Source organism: Sciurus carolinensis, unplaced genomic scaffold (assembly GCF_902686445.1).
Source record: "Sciurus carolinensis unplaced genomic scaffold, mSciCar1.2, whole genome shotgun sequence".
In the NCBI taxonomy this organism is placed as follows: Eukaryota; Metazoa; Chordata; class Mammalia; order Rodentia; family Sciuridae; genus Sciurus; species Sciurus carolinensis.
The window spans coordinates 191,297-210,780 of NW_025920118.1; the positions used below are offsets into that span (position 1 = coordinate 191,297).

General features: G+C 52.3%; 1 pseudogene; it reads left to right on the forward strand.

Annotated features, from left to right (window-relative positions):
• LOC124973608 (WSC domain-containing protein 2-like) overlaps positions 1–19,484 on the forward strand; it is a 41,800-nt pseudogene that overhangs the window by 546 nt on the left and 21,770 nt on the right.

The following is a 19,484-nucleotide window of genomic DNA, read 5'->3' on the forward strand; positions in this document are numbered from 1 at the left end:
AGTTAAGCGGCCTGTGTAAATTTGCACAGCTTGTCAATCAACAAGTTTGCATTTGAGCCCAGCTGTCCATCAGGGCTCCAAGCTCCACCCCACACCCCCACACATCTTCCTCCAAACTGTGAAATACACACAAAAATCACACTAGCCAGCTCTCTGGTATTTCAGGGCCCAGTCCTGTTGTAAGCACTTGGCGTGTTTGGAGTTATTTCCATAAATCTATACTTGACTGCCTTGATTCCTGTGATATATAGGACGAAATGGGTTCCAAGAGCCCATGTTCACCTGGATACCAAGCAGCACCACACCACTGATGGTCCACATTCTGGGTCCTTGGCAATGGGTCCTCAGGGGACACCACTGCCCTGGCCATGTTTGATTGCATTTTCTTAGCCCATCAGGCATAAAGTGTTTTGCTGATTTTCACTGAATTCCATGGGCTGAACATGATACACAGAATGCTGTGCTTAGTTGACAGATGTGGACACAGGCTGGCAGGAGTGAAGACGCTGGCTCTCAACTGTAGTAGCCCTGGAGCTTAAACCAGGTCTCCCTGTGACAGCACTCCAAGTCTACTGGCATCCCAATCTGCCCAGCGTGCTGGGGAGGGACCTGGCAATCCATGAGATTGACAGGGACAGGGCCCCCAGAACTCAGGCCAGATGTCTGGGAGAATACACTGAGGCAGAGGGAACACCCATCCAGCCTTGTGTCCACGGATTCAGCTCACAGAAAATCCTCTCTGCACCATGGAGGGATGAGGGGTGCCTGAAGGAGCTCCTCCCAGCCCAGAGGCCTCCAGAAGATGCCACACTCCTGCCCTGGGGACTTCCCTAGATCTCTGCCTCTTGAAGACCCAGTGTTCACTGGGAAGGGAGAGGGCAGGGGGGACACAGCAGGACAGGTGGGGGACTGGGACTCACACTATTCCACCTCCACCCCATCCAGCCGTGTGGTGCAGGCAAACAGCTTGGCCTTCTTGGACCTCTGTTTTGAAATCTGTAAAATGGGGGTAATGATGGCTCCCTTCCAGGCAGTTCTGAGCATACAGGGAGCTGATGTTCGGGAAAGCACCTGGCACCCCCAGCCCAGCACAGATGATCAGAGATGTTCAGGCATGCTCGTGGGGTCTGCCTGGGAAGTAGCCTATCTCACAGGTAGGAGGACCGCCCACTGGAGAGGCTGGCCACTCCCAGCTCCACCTGTCCTTGGAAAACCCCAAAGCTCCTTGTAATGATTCAAGGCCAGACCCTTGCCTGGCCACCTCCCAACCCCACCTTGGAACATGTCCCCCTCGGCATTCTTCCAGCCATTCACAGTGCATGCCCAGTACATTCCTACCTCAGGAACTCTGGGTAGGCTGTTCTTCCACCCTGGATACTCTTTCCCCAGATCTTTCTGTGGCTCCCTTCTTCCCTTCCTTTGAGCCTCCAATCAAACCCTGCCTTCCACAGATGCCTCCCAGGGTGACCCAACAGGTTCCACTTCCTACCTGGTCACAACCACACCCCCCAGCTTCTCTTTGGTCACCGCCCTTATCACTGCGGAGAGCACCCTGGTACCCTGCCAGCTCCTGGAAGGCAGGGCTGCTGCCTGTCCTTGTCTCAGTTCCATCAGCACCTGGGACAGCGCCTTGTGCTGAACTGGCTCTCCACTCCTGGTTGGGTGGATGACTGGTTGGAGGAACACATGTTGGGTCCCCCACTCCCGGGAGGACTACCAAGTCTCAGCTTTTCCATCTCCAGGAAACTGTCCCTTCCAGGTTTCTTGAAACCCTGCTCCCCGGAGCTTCCTGCCTGGCCCATGTAGGAATGGTCATGGTCTGTGCCTGTCTAGATGCCCCATAGGGTACCAATCCCCCTGGCACAGTTAATACATGGTGCACAACCATGTCCCTATTTGTTGTGAGAATGAAACAGTCAGCCCTCAGCGTCTGTGGGTTCCACACCCTCAGATTCGATGAGACACAGATGGAAAATAATCAAGAATAAAAAAGGTTGCAGACTTTTTCTTGCCATTTTGCCCTCAGTGATACAGAGTGACAACTACTTACATAGAATCCACGTTGTATTGGGGGTCCTAAATAATCTAGAGATGACTTAAAGTTCCAGAAGTGTGTGCGCAGGTTCTGTACAAACATGACACCATTTTATGCAAGGAACTCAGGCATCTGCTGATTTTGGTATCCACGGGGGATGCTGGAACCATCTCCCACAGATGCTGCTGAACCACCATATGCTGCTACCTCTGCTACTAGTCACTCTTTCTCGAGCAACTACTACATGCCATCAAGCTTTATTTACTTTTCATATCGTAATGAAATGATAAGTGCAAAATGCTCATCTCATCTTCTGACTAATACCATGGATCACTTATTAGTTGCTGTTGTTCTTATCAGTAGCTGATATCTATTGACTAATCATTAAAGACTTACCACATGTGAGTCTTTCATTGAATTAGTCCAACTCAGTTCAGAGATTGTCCCATTTTGCAGATGGTAACCCATAAATAACTCATCTGAGGCTACACAGGTAGTTCGTGGAAAAGCTGAGGTTTAAAATAAGGTCTGTTAAGTTCCAAAGTGTGTGAGCCTTCTCCGTTGCTATGCTTGTCAGCCCTGCATGCTGAACCCAGCAATGCTGTATAGTTTATGAAATTCAAAGAGAGAAGAAAGAAAGAAGCATAAGGCAGCCCTGACTGGTTCTCTCCACAGGCAGCCTTGGGATCGGTGGTATTAAGGACACACAGATCCAGACTGTCCAGGAGGGACTTATTCAGAGCCCAACAAGGACAGACAACCAAGTGGATTAAAGCTCAGCAGCTTCTCCCACCTGGTGCTAAACACACGGGCTTGCTCAAGCCAGCAAGGGCGCTGCTGGAGGAAGGAAGGCAGAGGGGAGGGGCTGGGCAGGAAGCCCAAATCCTGGTGACACCGGCAGAGGTGGTATACATCACCTCACAAGCCCCACCCAGCCTGAGCTCCGAGCAGTGGATCTGGGCTTGAATCCGGTTCCGCAACTCACTGGCTGTGCAGCCTTGGGCAGTATCGTCACTGCTCTGAGACTAAGTTTCCTCCAAGGGATAAAAGGGACTGAGCACCTGTGTCTGTTGTGATGTTTATGGAGGTTAAATTGAGTGTGTGCTAAGTACCACGTGCTGGGCTGGCCACTGTACATCTATTACTTCTTCATAGCAATACACTAAGGTACTCTGATTAACTCCAGCTCATGGGAAGAAACTCAGGTACAGAGCGGTTAAGCAATTTTCTCCAGGTTCCCCAGCAGAAGGGAGAGGGTAAACCTGTATTTGAATGCAGATGGTTGGAGACTTTCTTCCTTCTTTCCTTCCTTCCTTCCTTCCTTCCTTCCTTCCTTATTCTCATCATGCATTTATTGTATGCCTAGCCCCTTCCTGGGAGATGCTGACTCAAAAATAATTCAAACGTTTTTCCTCTAAGGAATATTCACAGTCCCTTAGGGGAAGACAGGTAGGTAAAAAAAAGAAATTATATATTCAAACACTAATCCTCGATTATCAAAGCATGCTCACTGTAGAAAAATTAGAATATGTCAAAACAGACAGAGCCCAGGAGGAGGATGGCTGGACCCCACTGGCCACCCTGCCAGGGCCAGGTCCCCAGCAGTAGAGTACCTACTTTAGTTTCCAGCCTTAGCAGATCTCAAGTGCAGCTCAGTGTGCAGACTCATTTTGTGTAACAATCGATGCATGTGTTTTCCAGGGCCACAACAGCTAAGTTCCCTAAAAGGGTCCTTCAACACAGGGGTTGAGGCTCACACAACTCCAGAGTTCACAGGTCCAAAATCAAGGGGTTGGCAGAGCCATGTGCTCCAGAGGGCTCTGGGGACAATTGCCCTGTGCCTTTACCCTGCTGCCTTTCGCCTTCTGTGGCTTCTGCTATTATTCCAGCATCTGCTTCTGTTGCCACAAGGCATTCTTCTGTCTCTGTCTCTTCATAGGCCAGGGGTGCTTGACCACTGAGCTATATTCCCAGCTCGATTTATTTATTTGTTCATTTATTTATTTATTTGGAGACAGGGTCTCACAAAGTTCTAAGTTGCTCAGTGCCTTGCTAAATTACTGAGGCTGGCCTCAAACTTGTGAGTCTCCTGTCTTAGCCTCCTGAGTGGCTGGGATGACTGGCGTGCACCACTGTGCCTGTTTTGTGTGTGTGTTTGTTTTTGGTATTAGTTATTGAACCCAGAGGCATTTAACCACTGAATCACATCCCCAGCACATTCTATTTTTTTGTTTTGAAACAGAGTTTTTATTTTGAGACAGGGTCTTGCCAAGTCGCTTGGGGCCTGGCTAAGTTGCTGAGGCTGGCTTTGAACTCATGATCCTCCTGCCTCAGTCTCCCAAATTGCTGGGATGGCAGGGGTACACCACCACACCCAACCCCATGTGGCCATCTTCTTATAAAGACTGTGGTCAGATTGGATTGAGCCCACTGTCCTCCAGTGTGACCTCAGAACTCAATTACATGTGCAGTGGTCCTATGTCAAATAAGGCAGCATTCTGAGGTCCTGGGGATTAAGACTCTTGGTTTCTTTTTCTTTTTTTTTTTTTTTCAATGAATAACATCCCTAATAGAATTTTTTTCCCACTTTTCAGGGAGAAAAATCCTACTTCCAAGAGCTTGAGTGACATTCAGAGACTCCCATGGCACTGTCCTTGGGATTGGAGCCTAAATCTGCCTGACTCCAGGACAGCGAGTTACCTCCTGTCACCAGTCTGTTCACGAGCTGTTCAGTAAGGGGAGCAGGTCATTTGTGTTCAGCCCTGGGAGGAGACTGCCTTGCTCCAGGAGAGCAGAACTGTGTGAAAGATTAACTGGAGCAACAAGACAAAGTTAGGAAAGAAAGACCCCTTGCCATGAGGAGGGGTCCTGATGCTGGTTTCTGGGCTTGAGACAAATAGCCCAGCTCAGGGGGCCTGGCCATCGTGGAGATGAGCTGATAGCCTAAGCTTGGCCGGAAATCCACCCTCAAGTGGCCTGGGATCCTGTCCCTGTTTGACACACCTGACCACCCCTCACCCCCGTCTCCAAGAGAGTCTGCTGCCACAGCAGGATTTGAAGAGGGGCCTGAGTGGAGACTGAAGAAGATGGCAGGGGACTCTCAGATCCCATGCCGATGAGCCCAGCAGGGCCCTAGAGCCCCAAGGACAAGAGTAATGGTCATGTGGGCGGCAGCCTGCACCCAAGGGTAGCAGGAAAGGGGTCCCCAGGTCTCTCCCAGGACAGGTAGGAAAGCCCCAGCGCTCTGCCAACTCATCAGGCCCTGATATGTAACACGCCCATGTCCTCCAAAGCATAAGGAAGGGCCCCAAGCCTTCCCTCCCTCCTGTCCACAGATAAGGGCCTGGAGGTCAATCAACAAGTCTCTGTTCAGCCTGCTGGAGGGGAAGCAGGGGCAGCCCAGCACTTCAAAGTGCAGACTTTGGGGACAGTGGCTGCCTAAACACATCCCAGGAGACCCAGCCTCTCCCATCCCCCTCCAGGGTGGTCTGAACAGGTAGCAGATAGCCCCACACTTTGGCACATGGGGAGGGGACGGGCCTAGGCTTGGGTTGGGTCTGAGACCCTCACTCTTGGGTGAACTCCAGCAAGTGACTAAGTGACGAAGCTGGAGATCAGCACAGCTTGGTCAGCATACTCCAGTGGTGGCAAAGGACAAAAAACCCTACTCAGGGCTTCAACTAAAGAAGAAATCTCAGGGGACTCTGTCACCAGACTGCAGAAGGGGCTCCCTGGCCTGGAGTTCTTGTGACTTCATGCCGAGCATCCTTTTGGAAGGCTCTGCTTGTCTCCTCTCTACCCTAGCTGCTGGTCCTTCTGACACAGGTTGGTGCTGACCCCAGAAGACAGTGGCTGCTGGTAGCTCTGGACTCACACAATGCCAATGCCATTAGCCAGGAGAGGCTTTAACCTGCACCAATTCAGTGAGCAGTTTCCCACCTCTTCTGGGTGGGAAATCTGATAGGCCCTGTGGGGGTCAAGGTCTGGAAACCAGGAAGAGGAGTGTCCTGCAGGCAAAGTGCCCACAGGGTCCACCCTTCCACGTCACAGGGGAGCTATGAAGGCACCTGCGTACATATGTTTTTACTTCTGTAATTAGATTGTGCCAGTCCTATCCAACATGACCACTGTCCTCTGGGTGGTCAGATGCACCCACCCTCATCCTAAACTGACAGCCCCAAAGTCATGTTGCCACTGGCTCCAAGCCAGCCTGTCTGCTGACGTTCTCCTGTGGCCCTTTTATCTTGAAGCCCGTGTGTCCAGAGGAAGCACAATGTCCTTGAAATAACTGGAAGGCGGACCTGAGATTGAACTTGAAGGGAGGCCCTTGAAAGCTGGGCAGAGTACCTGGCTCCTGGTTCATTCAGAAAAGAGGGAAGCAGAAGGGACGTCAGTAGCTGCCAATCAGCACTTATGCTGTGCGCCCAAAGTAAGATCAGCTTGTGAGGCCGGCACAGGTAAGAGTTGTGGTGCTTGGTCTCCTTGTCTGTGAAAAGGGTTCATAAGAAGGCAGACTGAATGGGACAGGGGCGTGGCTCCATGGGAGAGCCCTTGCCTAGCGTGGTTGCGGTCCTTGGGAGCATGTGTGCAAGGGTCCGGTATCGTGCCTGTGGCCAGGTACCTGATGGCATTGCCAAACGTGCCTCACTGAGTTGAAAGCAAACAGGGTTGTGAGGACTTGCATGTGGCTAGGGAATGTGCGAGCAGCTCAGTCTGTCTGCATGAGGCTTATTTGAAGGGCAAGGTGAGGGCCAGGGAATGGGGGCATCTGATGGTTTCTCAGCATAGAAACCCCTGGCTGCTCTCCTGGGAGAAACACTCAGCTCTCCAGACAGACTTTCCAATCCGAGCAGAAGCTGATTAGAATGAGTTTGATTAGACTGTGCACTCGGGGGGTGGTGCACACCTGTAATCCCAGCAACTCAGGAGGCTGAGGCAGAAGGATGGAAAGTTGGAGGCCAACCTCAACAACTTAGCAAGACTCTGTCTCAAAATAATAAAATAAAAAGGGCTGGGAATATGGCTCAGTGGTAAAGCACTTCTGGGTTCAATCCCATCCATCCACCCCACAAAAAAAAAAAAAAGAAAGAAAGAATGTGCCTGGCGGTGGAGGGAGTGAGTTTTAAAGAGCAGATGAGTCTGTGTAAGACCAGCGAACAGGGACAGGACCCCTAGGGCTGCCATGGGACTGAGCTGATCTTCTCCTCTCCTTGTCTCCAGGATTTTGATCTTGTGGTGGCTCACAGGGAGACCTTGAATCCACTCACTGCCACACTCCAGCTGGCTGACTCTGAGCGTCACAAGTGCTACTGGTCACAGCTACTGGTGCAGAAATGAGCTAGTGGGTGGCCACTGAGGGACTCTTCCTACTTTCCCTGATTAGCAAACATTGTCCCCTTTATAATTAGCTGCCTGAGAAGCCCACCATTAAATTCATGATCCCAGGACCCTCTCCAGCTTGGGAAGGACCTCAAGTCCTTGATGACGTGGACTTATTAATGAATTTGCTAACACATGGAGAGATGGAGGGGTTCCACAGAGTCCCTGTCCTCAGGCAACTCCCAGTCTAGGAGGGAGATGGACACGTACTCAGAGCAACCTGTGAGACAGGGTGCAGTGGTACCACCACAGGGGCCGGATGTGCTGAAGAGGACCCTCGGGAGGTGACAGCCAGGAAGCGCTGGAGCCCTTGAGTGAGTCAGCTCAGGTCAGCAGTGTGGGCTGCCCACACATGCTGGGATCAGGAGCCAAGCAGCCAAAGCCCTGCCACAGGGCTCCCAATCTCGCTGGGGAAAGTGAGGCATGGACAGGCTAAGTGGTTTCCACTTGGGAAGCCTTGCTCCTGCCAAGTCCTGTCCCACAGCACTTGGCACACAGGTCCCTATGAGGCTGGAGTGCCGTGATCCACACTCTGCAGATGAGCATGCTGGGCTAGAGACACGGAAGCAGGTTGGGCACTGAGCCAAGAGCACTTACAGTGGGGACGTGAAGGGGTGGAGGGAGCCACAAGGGGGACTCAGGACAATGGTAAGACCTTGAGCTGGATTTTGAAGGATGAATAGTTTTCTAGGTATTGACAGTAGAGTGTGTGGGAAGAATCATCATCTCATGAACTAGGAAGCAGGAAGAGAGGGAAGGGCCAAGCTTGCTCCTTTTATAACAGCTGACTCACAGGAACCACCAAGGGTCCCACAAGAATGACCTTAATCCCTTCCAAGAGCACACCCCCAGTGACCCAAGACCTCTCAGGAGGCCCTACATCTTAAACCTCCACCATCTCCCCAAGTCACCACCCTGGAGACCAGGTCTTTCACACAGGGACTCCTGGGATACCCTCAAACCACATCCAAACCACAGCACCTTGGAAGGTACATGCCCTCCATGTTCATCAGCTTCCCATCGCTGTAACAAAATACCTGAGACAATTAACTTATAAGGAGAAAAGTGTATTTTGGCTCACAGTCTGAGAGTTTCCAAACTATGATTGAAGGGCCTTGTTGCTTTGGGCCTTTGCGTACATGGCACATCATGGGGGCAGCACACGAAATACCACAGCCACTCATCTTTTAGGAAATGAGAGGCAGGGGAAAGGACTGGGCCTCACGATTCACTCCCAGGGAAAGTCCCCAGTGACCTAAGGACTTCCAGTGAGGCGCTACCTCTTCAAGTGTGTACCAGCTACCGGCAGCACCTCCCTGGAGGTTTGTGACTACAGTTCAGAACCTCCACCCTCCTGACCCAGGAGACTCCCTGGCCTCTTTGTTCTTTCCCTGACCCAGAAATGATGGGTCCCCCTGCCTCCCAGGCCTCCGTCCTTTGGGCCTCTGAGTGATGAGGTTCCTCTTGCTTTGGAATTGCTAACGCTGCTGGGCCCTGTTCTTAGAAAGTGCTGCTTCTGTCAGTGGGGCCTTTATAAAAGAGAGGACTGGGACATTTGAGTACTGGGGCTGGAGAGACAGGAGACTGAGGTGGCAGATGCGGGAGGCTCGCCAGTCACAGGATTTGGCTGGGCATCAGGTCCCAAGATACTTGGCTTGTCTGAGCATCTGAGCATCTGCTCTTCCTCACCTGCCCAAGTGAGCAGCTGGCTGTAGCAATGCCACATTCAACCCAAACTACCTGGTGTGGAGGCCACAGGTCTGGCTGGGCATTTCCCTCCATCTGGGACCATGCCATCCAGGGAGCTGATGGTCCCCACAGGATGCTCCTCAGGTGCCCGGTGTTTTTCAGGCTGCTTCCTGAGGCCACCGTGTCTCTGAGGCCACTATGGATGTAGGGACTGAGCAGAGCCTGCCTCCCTCCCCTCCCCAGATCCCCAGACCTGGGGCCAGAGCCAGAGCCGGCAGGGACCGTCATTTGTTTCTAGACCATGTAGCCACCAAGCATCCTTCTTAGGAAAGGATTCCATGCTTACAGGCGAAAAAAATAGTTAAGAATCTAAGAATGCCTGGGTTGTTTTGTTTTGCGAAAGGCATTTCTTCCTTGGCTGGGTCTGGAGCATAATTTTATCACCTTCTGAAGGAAAGTGAGTCTCTGCCCCTCCCCTGCCTCTGAAGGAAAGTGAGTCTCTGCCCCTCCCCTGCCTCTGCGCCTTTAGGGACATGGAAGCATCAATCCTGGGTGACGTTTCCTGGAATAGAGAGATGAATGTCTCCTGTCCCCAGACAGGGAGGACCAAGGGAGTGGGTGGGGACATGTGGTGAAGGAGGAAATGCTATGGATACGGGTGGTGGGTCATGTGGGTGGGCCGCACCTCAGGCAGAGATGGGCAAGGGGTGACCCTGGGGTGCTCCTGTTTCCCTTCTGGGTTTTCCTGTCCTCAGGGTTCCCCCCAACACCTCCAAGGCCCCCCAGCACCCCAGCCTCCCTGACTTCTCTCGGGGGTCTCTTGGAGTCTCCCTCACACCCTCTTCTGGATCCCCGGGCTCTCCTGATGACCTTGGCGTGTCCTTGTCTCCTGAAGGCCCCTGTCTGCCGGGGTGCATGTGCAGGGTCTTGGTTGGTGTCCTGGTTGCCCCCGCCTGACAGCAGCCTCCCCCAGGGGTTACCTGTATGCCAGGCTGGAGTTCGGCACCTAGTGCTACTGCGGTCACAAGATCCAGGCAGCCAACATGAGTACAAGGGTGAGCGGGACAGTGTACAGTGGCGCCCACCGCCACTCCATCTACCTGCTCCAGCTGGCACAGGAGTTGACCCACAGGTATATGTGAGTCTGCCTGCCTGCATCTCTGCAGGTCCCATCCACACCGTCTGCCCTGCACCTTCCATGGCTCCCCATCACCCCAGGCAACCAGTGCCATCCACCTGCTTGCCTCCCGCTGGCTTCAGCAAAGCCCTTGGGTCCAGCTGCTGTGAAAATCCCCAGGGCCCCTGCCCTCAGGGGCCCCCTCATTCCTACCCGGCTTCCTCTTTCCCAAACTGAGCTAAAGCCTGAACTTGTCCTTCCTGGCTGTCTCCAGTGATGGTGATGATGACAATGGCCACCACTGTCCTGGTGATGCCAGCAGACCCTCTGTCCTTTCTGAGCATGGCCTCTGAGCAGCCCATCTGCTCTCCACAGTGACCCTTGAAATGGTCCCTGGTATTTAGCTGTTCCCATTTGTCAGATGAGGAAGCTGAGTCTGAGTCTCCATGTCAGGAGGTTGCCAGACAGTGGAGGATTTAGACCAACTCCGGAGGCCTCCACACCCTCCTGGCCCACATCGGGGCCTATGGATGCTTCCAGTTGGAGTCTTGTTTGAAGCACTCACCAGTCTCCAGATCCAGGGAAGGAGGAGGCAGACAGGAGAGGACAGGAGACAGTTCCTCCTCTGGAGGCCTTGTCCCATGGTGGCATGGCCCTGTTTCTGAGGGGCAGGGCTATTGAATGACAGTTAGTAACTGTCTGTCAGACACCTGCCAGGCACTGTGCTCAGACTGTGGCAGGCTTGGTTTTATTTACCTTCCCTACAGGCTTTTCAGGTCACTGCCATGGTTAATTAGTCCCCTTTACAGCCAGGCAACTGGAAGCATCAGAGTGAACTTGCCAAAAATCACGTGGTCTAGTGCCAGGTGACCTTTAGACCTATAAAAGGAGTTAAAGGTTTGCCGAGGAGTGGGGCCTGGGCTTACCCCGGCGCACCATTGATCTGGAGGCAGTGATAGAACTCCACCATGAAATCCTCTGACCCTGTAGCCTGTGTGTCCCCAATTGGAACGTGTCTCAGAAACCCCCGGAGACCTAGTTCAGCTTCTCTGTCAGCAAGCCCACACAATTCTGCCTTTCTAAGAAGCCCCAAGTGACAGCAGGCTGGTACAGACCTTGAATAATGAGGCCAGATCTCAGTAGATCTCTCCTAGGATGCAGACCTGCCGGCACAGGATTCGGCAGAAAGTTAGCACCTCTGTTTGCATTAAAAAGTCCTCATTTATGTGAATTTCATATTTCACAAAACTCATTGCTTGCTGGACATGGTGGTTCATGCCTGTCATCCCAGCAGCTAGGGAGGTTGAGGCAGGAGGATTGCCACTTCAAACCCAGCCTCAGCTAAAAAGTGAGGCCCTAAGCAACTCAGTGAGACCCTGTCTCTAAATAAAATGCAAAATAGGGATGGGGAGGTGGCTCAGGGGTCAAGTGCCCCTGAATTCAATTCCTGGTACCAACAAACAAACAAACAAAAGAACCCTTCTAGCTTGATATTGTGTTCAGTATTTCAAATCCCATATCTCTGAAGCCCAGCTCGAGCTGCCCCACCATGCAAGGGCTTGGCACCCATGCTGGTCACCACCAACAGATTGCCTCATCTCCCTGCCACTGAGCCACAATACCAGTCCTGCAGACCTAACTTTACAAGAAAGAGAAACCTGGCCTTCACAACAAAGAGGTGCTCAAACCAATCAGAGAGCATCTTTAACTTCTTGGCTTAAAGCTTTATATAATGTCATATCTTAAGTGCTCTCTTTCTCTTTTTGTTTCTAATAGCTTCTTGCCATAATAGGCCCAATAGTTTTAATGTATTCAGTTTGACGCCTGGCTGGCAGGAGCAGAGGTGGTCTGTGGAATCCATGCTGGAGGAGAGTCAGCCGGTGGATGCCTGGTGTGACTTGGTGTCTCTGCAGGGGCAGATTTCAAATGCTCACCTCAGGTCTCCTTATGCCCATGTTTATGTTATGTGGATGACACTTTGGCCATCTGAAGTGATGGCCTCAAAGTTAGGAATACTTACAGGGGAAAGCTATTGCCTCTAAATATGCCAGTAGATGAGAAGTATATCCACCTCAACATGCAGACATCGCTAGAATCTCTTAGGATGAGGTGTGTTCTGTTCCTGTAACTGGGTGGGTGCTGGGGAGCAGTCCCTAATACTGGCAGGAATACTGTGGCACTCCTCAGCTTGCCCACTGCTATCACCCTCGGGGGCAGTCATGCAGCTGATGGAAGCATCTTTGCATCATGTCCAAGAGTAGAGATCTTGGTCATTTCTACTGAGAGTGGAGTCCTGGATTCTCGAAGTCCACCCAGCTCTGAACTGTCACATACAAGATCTGCAGCCTGAGCACCTTCAGCTGGACTCTGAAGGACAATCCCAGCCTTGTCAACCTCAAGTCTACTGTGGTTGAGGCTTGAATGGAGGCTCTTGGGTAAGAAGACAGATGGCTGGTGATATGTCCAATGGGGACTCATGGTGAGCTCCCAGTTGACAACATGGCATCTGGAAACAGTCTTGAGATCTTTCCTGAATCAGACCATTTGATGAGCTCCCACTGGACCAGGTACAGGGAGGCTTGATGGGGAAGGGAGTACCGTTCCACTCCTGATAGCAGTGAGGTCGGTCCAACTACAGGGGGTATGTTCAGAGGACTTTGGGAGCAGCATTTGGGTTGAATCACATTCTAAGGAGGTTCAGGGAAATGGGAAAGCCCCTGTTTTCCAGCCACGAGCAGAAATCCAGAATCAGCAAAGGTCATGGGTTGCATGTCACGTTGGTGACACCTCCTTGGTGTCTCCATTTTACACTTGTAGAAGCTCAGACTCAGAGAGCAGAAGCAGCTTGGTTGAACAACCCCCAAGGAGGCTTCAAAGAGGAGAGGTCCTGTATGGGGGCCTCAAAAATGCATAAGGCTGTGCCCGGTGGATAGGGGGAAGATATCCAGACTCAAGGCAAGTCACCAAGGAATGGGAGAGAGATCCAGGCAAAGGAAGTGGAGTCTGCAGAAACGTAGAGGTGATTTCTGGAAATAACAGGCAGGTGTCTTTTTTCCAAAGCCATGTCATCTCTTAGGGATCCATCATGGACTGGAACCCAGGTCTCCCAGTTGGGGTGCTCACTCAGTACAGTATTATAGACACCCTGACTCCATGAATTGGACTCAGGACCCATCTCCTCTTGGCAGGGGACTTCTCAGTTCCAGCTTAACTCCTGTCCCCAATCCTGGCCCTCTTACTTTGTTCCCTGACTCTAAGCAATATGAAACCACCGAGGTCTTTTCTCTAACTTTCCATGCCTGGGATCTGTTTTATAAGTAAATAAATCAGAAAGAGGTGACTTCCAAGTCATCGGCACATGAGCCTAGTGCATATTGCATCAGAAAGAGAAATAAGTCAGCATTGGAGGAAACAGGTAGGCAGAAGCCAGGTTCTGTGTGCAGTCATTACTTGGTATTAGCACTGTTTCCTAGTGGAGTTTCCCTGGAGATCCAAAGGAGGCTGATTATCTCCCAACACTACCCTGACTGGGCCTCTGCCTGGGGTAGGGGACCAGCCCACCTGTTTCTGAGCCCACAGGGTGCTTTTAGTAGCTAAAGCACCAAAGGCTGGCAGAACAAATATCTGCAGGCACCTGCTGTTCTGCCTTGACACAGACTCCTGGACACCTGGACTCTGCCTGGTTATAAAAGAACCAAGAAATGTTCTTCCTCCTTGATTGGAGTCTTTAAAATAAAAGGATATTGAATCCAGGAGCACTAAACCCGCTGGGCCAAATCCCCAGCCCCTTTTTGTGTTTTATTAGAGACAGGGTCTCACTAAGTTGTTCAGGGCCTCGACAAGTTGTTGAGGCTGGCTCTGAACTCGCAATCCTCCTGCATCAGCCTCCCGAGCCACTGGGATGACAGGCATGTGCCACAACGCCTGGTTGAAGCCCATTTTTCACAGTAGTTTGCTAACTGCGTCTGCAAGAGTGGCTCTCCTCCCAGAGGGAGACATCTGATGGACTTGTGAACATTATGATTTCATAGGGTGTTGCCAGAATCTTCACTGGCCTCAAAGTCTTGCAAGATTTGGGTCGCGATGTTCCTTAGAACCACGCTGGGCTGCTACCTGTCAGGCTCATGGGTGGCTGTCCATGGTGCTGACCACTCTTCCGTGGGACTGAAACCTGGATGACAGCAAACCGGCCCCGCCCTGACACTAAGCAACCTATCTTACGCATCTTGAAGAAGGCATTAGGGAGCTCGCACCATTGCTGGGAACACAGAGATCCCTGATTCGTGCTGCAGGATTTCCATGGTGAATTTTGTGCTAGTTTGAGCCATTTTGGGTTTTTGCAAGTCAGGAGGATTGTGTGCAGTGTTGGGGCTTCATGCTCACAGTGAAGGGAGCTGAAGGGAGCTGAAGGGAAGCTCAGGCACCCAGAAGTCTCATTTCCAGTCCTTGGCTCGCCCTCAGTATTTGTCTGGGCCTCTGGAATTTCATAATTCATACGAGACTTCATGAATTCTCCTATATCAAGCCAAGGGGATAACAGAAAAATTTTCTCCTGCATCACAGTGGGGGAGACTTGGTTATTTCTTCTCTCCTAACAAATTCAAGAAAGCAGGATAACTTTGGAAGTGGTACCTACAGACCTTGTTCCTATGCCAGACTTTCTGTCTTGCCTCTGGCCAAGTCACAGATCCACGGTGAGCCTCAGTTGCTTCATCTGTGAAATGGGAACATTTCCCACCTTTAACAACTGCTCTGACCTCCAAGTAGGATAACGTCTGGAAGGCACCGAGTACAGTGCCTGTTGTAGCTGCTGCCCCTTCTTCCTGATGACGACCCCCATCTACTCTGACAATCACTCAATTCAAGCCCTTTGAATTTCCAATGGCCTGCAGGAGACTTGAGGATGTCTAAAAATAGCCAGATTGCATTCACTTCAGACAGTCGAACTCTGTAATTCAGTCTCTCACTGATTCTAGGTAGCGAGGTAGCCAGGAGCAGCTTCCATTTCCGAGTCATTCCTCATCACCAGCATCTTTAATGCAGTCAAGTTTAGTCTAATTACTCAGGGGGTGGTGGCCTCTTTCACACCAAGGAGTACTATCCACACCTGCCTCTGAGCTGATGCCTAGTGACATTTCCCTCAATTTTGTGAAGCCCCAGAACAAAGAGATGAGAGGGCCTCAGAGGGACTTGCCGCTGGTTTTGGGCTGTTCTTCTTCCTGTAGCAGAAAGAGTCAGTCCACAGATGATCTGCTCACCACTTGCTAGTAGAAAGTCCAGGCAACTGAAGTCTGCCCCATCCCAGCTAGCCTGCCAAAGAAGTGACAGTGTCAGAATGTGGGACACAAGCTTTTGAAAGCTCACACTCCTGCCGTGGGGCCGGAGAGGGTTTCTGGAAAATGTGTGGTGGCCATGGGATCTCTGGAGCCCCAGCACGTTAGAGCTGGGCAGCACCCCAGGGATGGGAAACCAGGGTGTGGTGTCCAACCAGATTGTGGTCAAATCCCAGCTCTGCTTCCCATTGGCTGTGTGACCTGGAAACGATCTTGCTCAGTCCCAGAGGCTCTGCCTGTACAACAGGATAAAAGTATTGTCAACCTCGGAGGTTGTTGCAGAAATTCATTGAGATGTGATGGAATGTTCTCAGCAGGAGTGAACGAACAGCCATTGTAGTCAGGACTGGGCATTGGGAAGAGGCCAGATTCCCCAGCTCCCACCCATGGGCTGAGGGTGGCTCCCAGGGAGATTCACACCCTGGCAGGTCCAGCCTGTCTCTCACAGACCCTGGGGCTGAGAGTCACAGTCACCATCAGCCCATCCTGGGCTGGGGCCTGTGTATGAATGGGAGCTCTGACAGCATGTCCTCCATGGGATCCAACCACCTTCACACACCATGGACAAGTGATGAGAAGGGAACAGTAAGTGGCATAGTTTGCTGAATCTCAGAGATTCCTAAAGGCCATTGCAGGCACTTCCACTCAGCTGTGAAGGGTACACATGATGAGACCCATTTACAGATGAGGAAAACTGAGACTCAGTGAAGTGAAGACACCTGCCCAAGGGCACACATCTAAGTGCCTGCCTGGCCTAAGCAGATGCCCTTCATTCTGGATGCCAGAGTTCCCCACATATGAGAAGACATCTTCTCACTGCTGTGGAGGTTCAGATTTCTTTATGCCTCAGGAGAGTGTTGGGGAGGACAACGGATCCCCTCTTCACTTTTGAAGAGAAGAGAGCTTCTCACCCCTGAAGGGGAGAGCCAGGTGACCTATATCCCAGAAGGAGGGAAGAGAAAGATCAAGGGTCAGGACTGTCATTCCTACTCACCATGCCCAGATCACTAGGGTGCAGTGGAAAGCCACCTGCAGAGAGAAGCAACCTCCAAGAGGCTGCCCATGCTCCTGGGACTCGAGCTAAAGAACTCTGCTGGCTGAGAAGGCTCTCCAGCCCCTGCACTGAACATCAGGAAGCCCCTGTGACTCCACAGTGTCCCTGCCTCCCAAGCATACATCAGGAAGTTTCTCCACCCTGAAATTCACTTCCCAAACTGTCCCCTGGCCCCCAGCACACACCTTGACCAACGAGACAGTGGTAGCTTCTGATGGTCTCAAGTCCTTTCAGATCTCTGAAAACCTCACCTTCTTTGGTATTCAGGACATTCAGGTGAGCCCTCCTCAATAAGTGGGGAACTCAGGTACTCACTGGCAGATGCTTAAATGTCAAAGGTGACCAAACTCTGCAGAACTGGGACAGCGAAGTCTTCCTTTCTCCTCTCCCTGTCTTTTCTAAGGATGGCAAGCCAGGAGCCGGGCCCTGGACTGCCCCTTCCTCAATACCCAAGTTCACAGGGCTAATTCCTGTCCACCTCTGAATGACCCACCCCATATTCATGCTCCCATCCTATAGGTGAGCACTCTGAGGCTCTGGGATACAGGGAAACTACCCATGGTCAAAGCTGAGCGGTGTGGAGTTGCCAGTTGGTGCTTCAAGGAGGAGAGCTTCTTGTTCTCCAGGTGATGATGAAGGGTTCCAGAGAGGAGAAGCCCAGTCGGGCTAGAACTGGCATCTCCTGGTCATAAGTTTCCTGTCACATGGCCAGGACCACCAATCCTGAGCCTGTTGGTTCAAGGAAGTACAAAGACCTTCTGCTGGGACACCAGCTGGCAGATCTTCCAGAGCCCTGGGTTGTGGCTGGACCCTCGAGGCTGTCTGAGATGCATGCTGATGTGACCTTGTCAGACTGAGCCCAGGAAAGGCGTGCCCAGTGGGGAAAGTGGGGAGGCCAGAGCTCTTGGCCATGGGACCCCAGGTGAGGAGCACATGGACCCTGACAGAAGACCCAGTGCCTTTGGTTATTCAAGGTCATGGCTGCAAGAGGCTTCAAGAGCAACCCCCAATAACAGGAGGACCCAAATCAGCAAGGGGACACCAAAGACTATCTGAGATGCATGCTGCACAGACACCAGCATTGTGCCTGGCTGTGGGCATCAGGTGTAAGGATCCCTAGTGCTCTTGGCTTCCTGGGAGGGCCTGCCTGGTCTGGTCCCCACCCGTCCCATTTCTCTGCATGTGGTGCTGGCACCGGGGAAATAGACAGCATGTTCCAACCAGGTGCTAGCTGCTCAGGGGATTGTTGGGAAATGCCAAAGCCCTGGTGGCATGGAGCTGGCAGGGATGCAGGGAGGTGGGCAGAAGCCTGGCCTTTCTCTGTGCTAGGAGGTGGGGAGCCCTCCAATTTGCTATCTGTTGCCAGACAACCCGGAGTGAGCTCCTGGGATCATCCTGTCCACTTGCATGCCCCCCATTTGCACTGGACTCACAGAGGTGTGATGGCAACCATCCAGTGTCTACACAAGTGTCCTCAAGCGCACATAACACAGCTGGACGCCCATTGCCAGGAGACCAGCCAGGCAGGAGGGCATGTGCCTGCCCTAGGCCCCAGATGACTAAAGCATCCATGAGGCCCCTGGGTCTCCCTGGGATCATCACTGTTCAACATCCACAGGCCTAACAGGAGGATCTGTGCCCCTTGCCACACACACACACACACACACACACACACACATGCACACATGTGGGGACATACGCTGACACTCACATGCTCATGCACAGCAGGACACACACCAGTAGTGTGTGCGAGATGCACGCTCAGCTTCACGTCCCAACACCTGAGCATGCCTGGGTGCCATTGGGCTCTCCTCCTGCAGTGCGCTCAACTCCCGCCTGCCACATGTGCAGATGGACGGATGCACCCCAAACCATATCCCAAACTCCAGTCACCCCTTCCCAGGCAGCTATGTTGGGACCTGAGGGTTTCAGAACCCCTGGGTGGTGGGCAGGGCTCAGGGAAGGACCCGCCTTGGAGGATGAGTTGGGGGGGCGAGACCCCTTCCTTGCAGGGCTGGGGAGCAGATCAAGGGCCCACTGCAGCCGCAGAGGGCCTGGCACCAGCCCCACTCCCTGAGCACTGGTGGGGTGCACAGGGAGCCGGAGCCAGTTCTGGAGCAGGCCAGCGTTGCTGGCGTCCAGTCCTCTGGGTTTTCTGGTTAAGTGAGGGTCACCCACCCAACTGTGGCCCGCCTGCCCCAGTGCCCTGCCTGGCACACTCCCTGAGCCTCAGAAATGGGCTTCCCCAGAGCAGCCACAGGACGGGAGGCTGCCCGGGCTTCCCCACAGCGTCTGAGTCTGATGCTTCCTTGTTTGGGGACTGGAGGGCACTCCAGCCTTCCAACTGCCAAGACATGAGGCCATCAGAGGCAGCTCTGCCCTCTTCTGGATATTTCCATGACCGCAGGTGTGAGGCTCCTTGAATGGTCTGACCCATGCTTCCCATCTGTGTGGGGAAACTGAGGCCTGGAGGGAACCCATGGGAGGTCACCGCTGGTGGCTCTCACACCAAGCTGGGGCCAGAGTCAGGGATTGTGAGGATATGACTGCTTGGTGTCACCACAGCATGCTCCAGAAATTAGCCATTTAACCAAAATCAGCTGTCCCTGGTTTGATTTGGCACCACAGTGAAGGACTTCCGGCGCCAAGTGTCAGGTGGTAAAAATAATCACTCGGATGTCTTTGGTGGCTAAAATTTAAAAGCATCATTGGTAAACACCCCCAACCTTCTCAGGGAGTCATTTCATATCCTTTTCTCTGAACATACAGACACCTGTGTGTGTGCTAAAGAGTGTCCAGTTGTACCCTATGGACACACTCAGGTCCCTTAAAGGTGGAGGCAACTGGCTTCTGCAGTTGGCTTTGCTTTTTCCATAG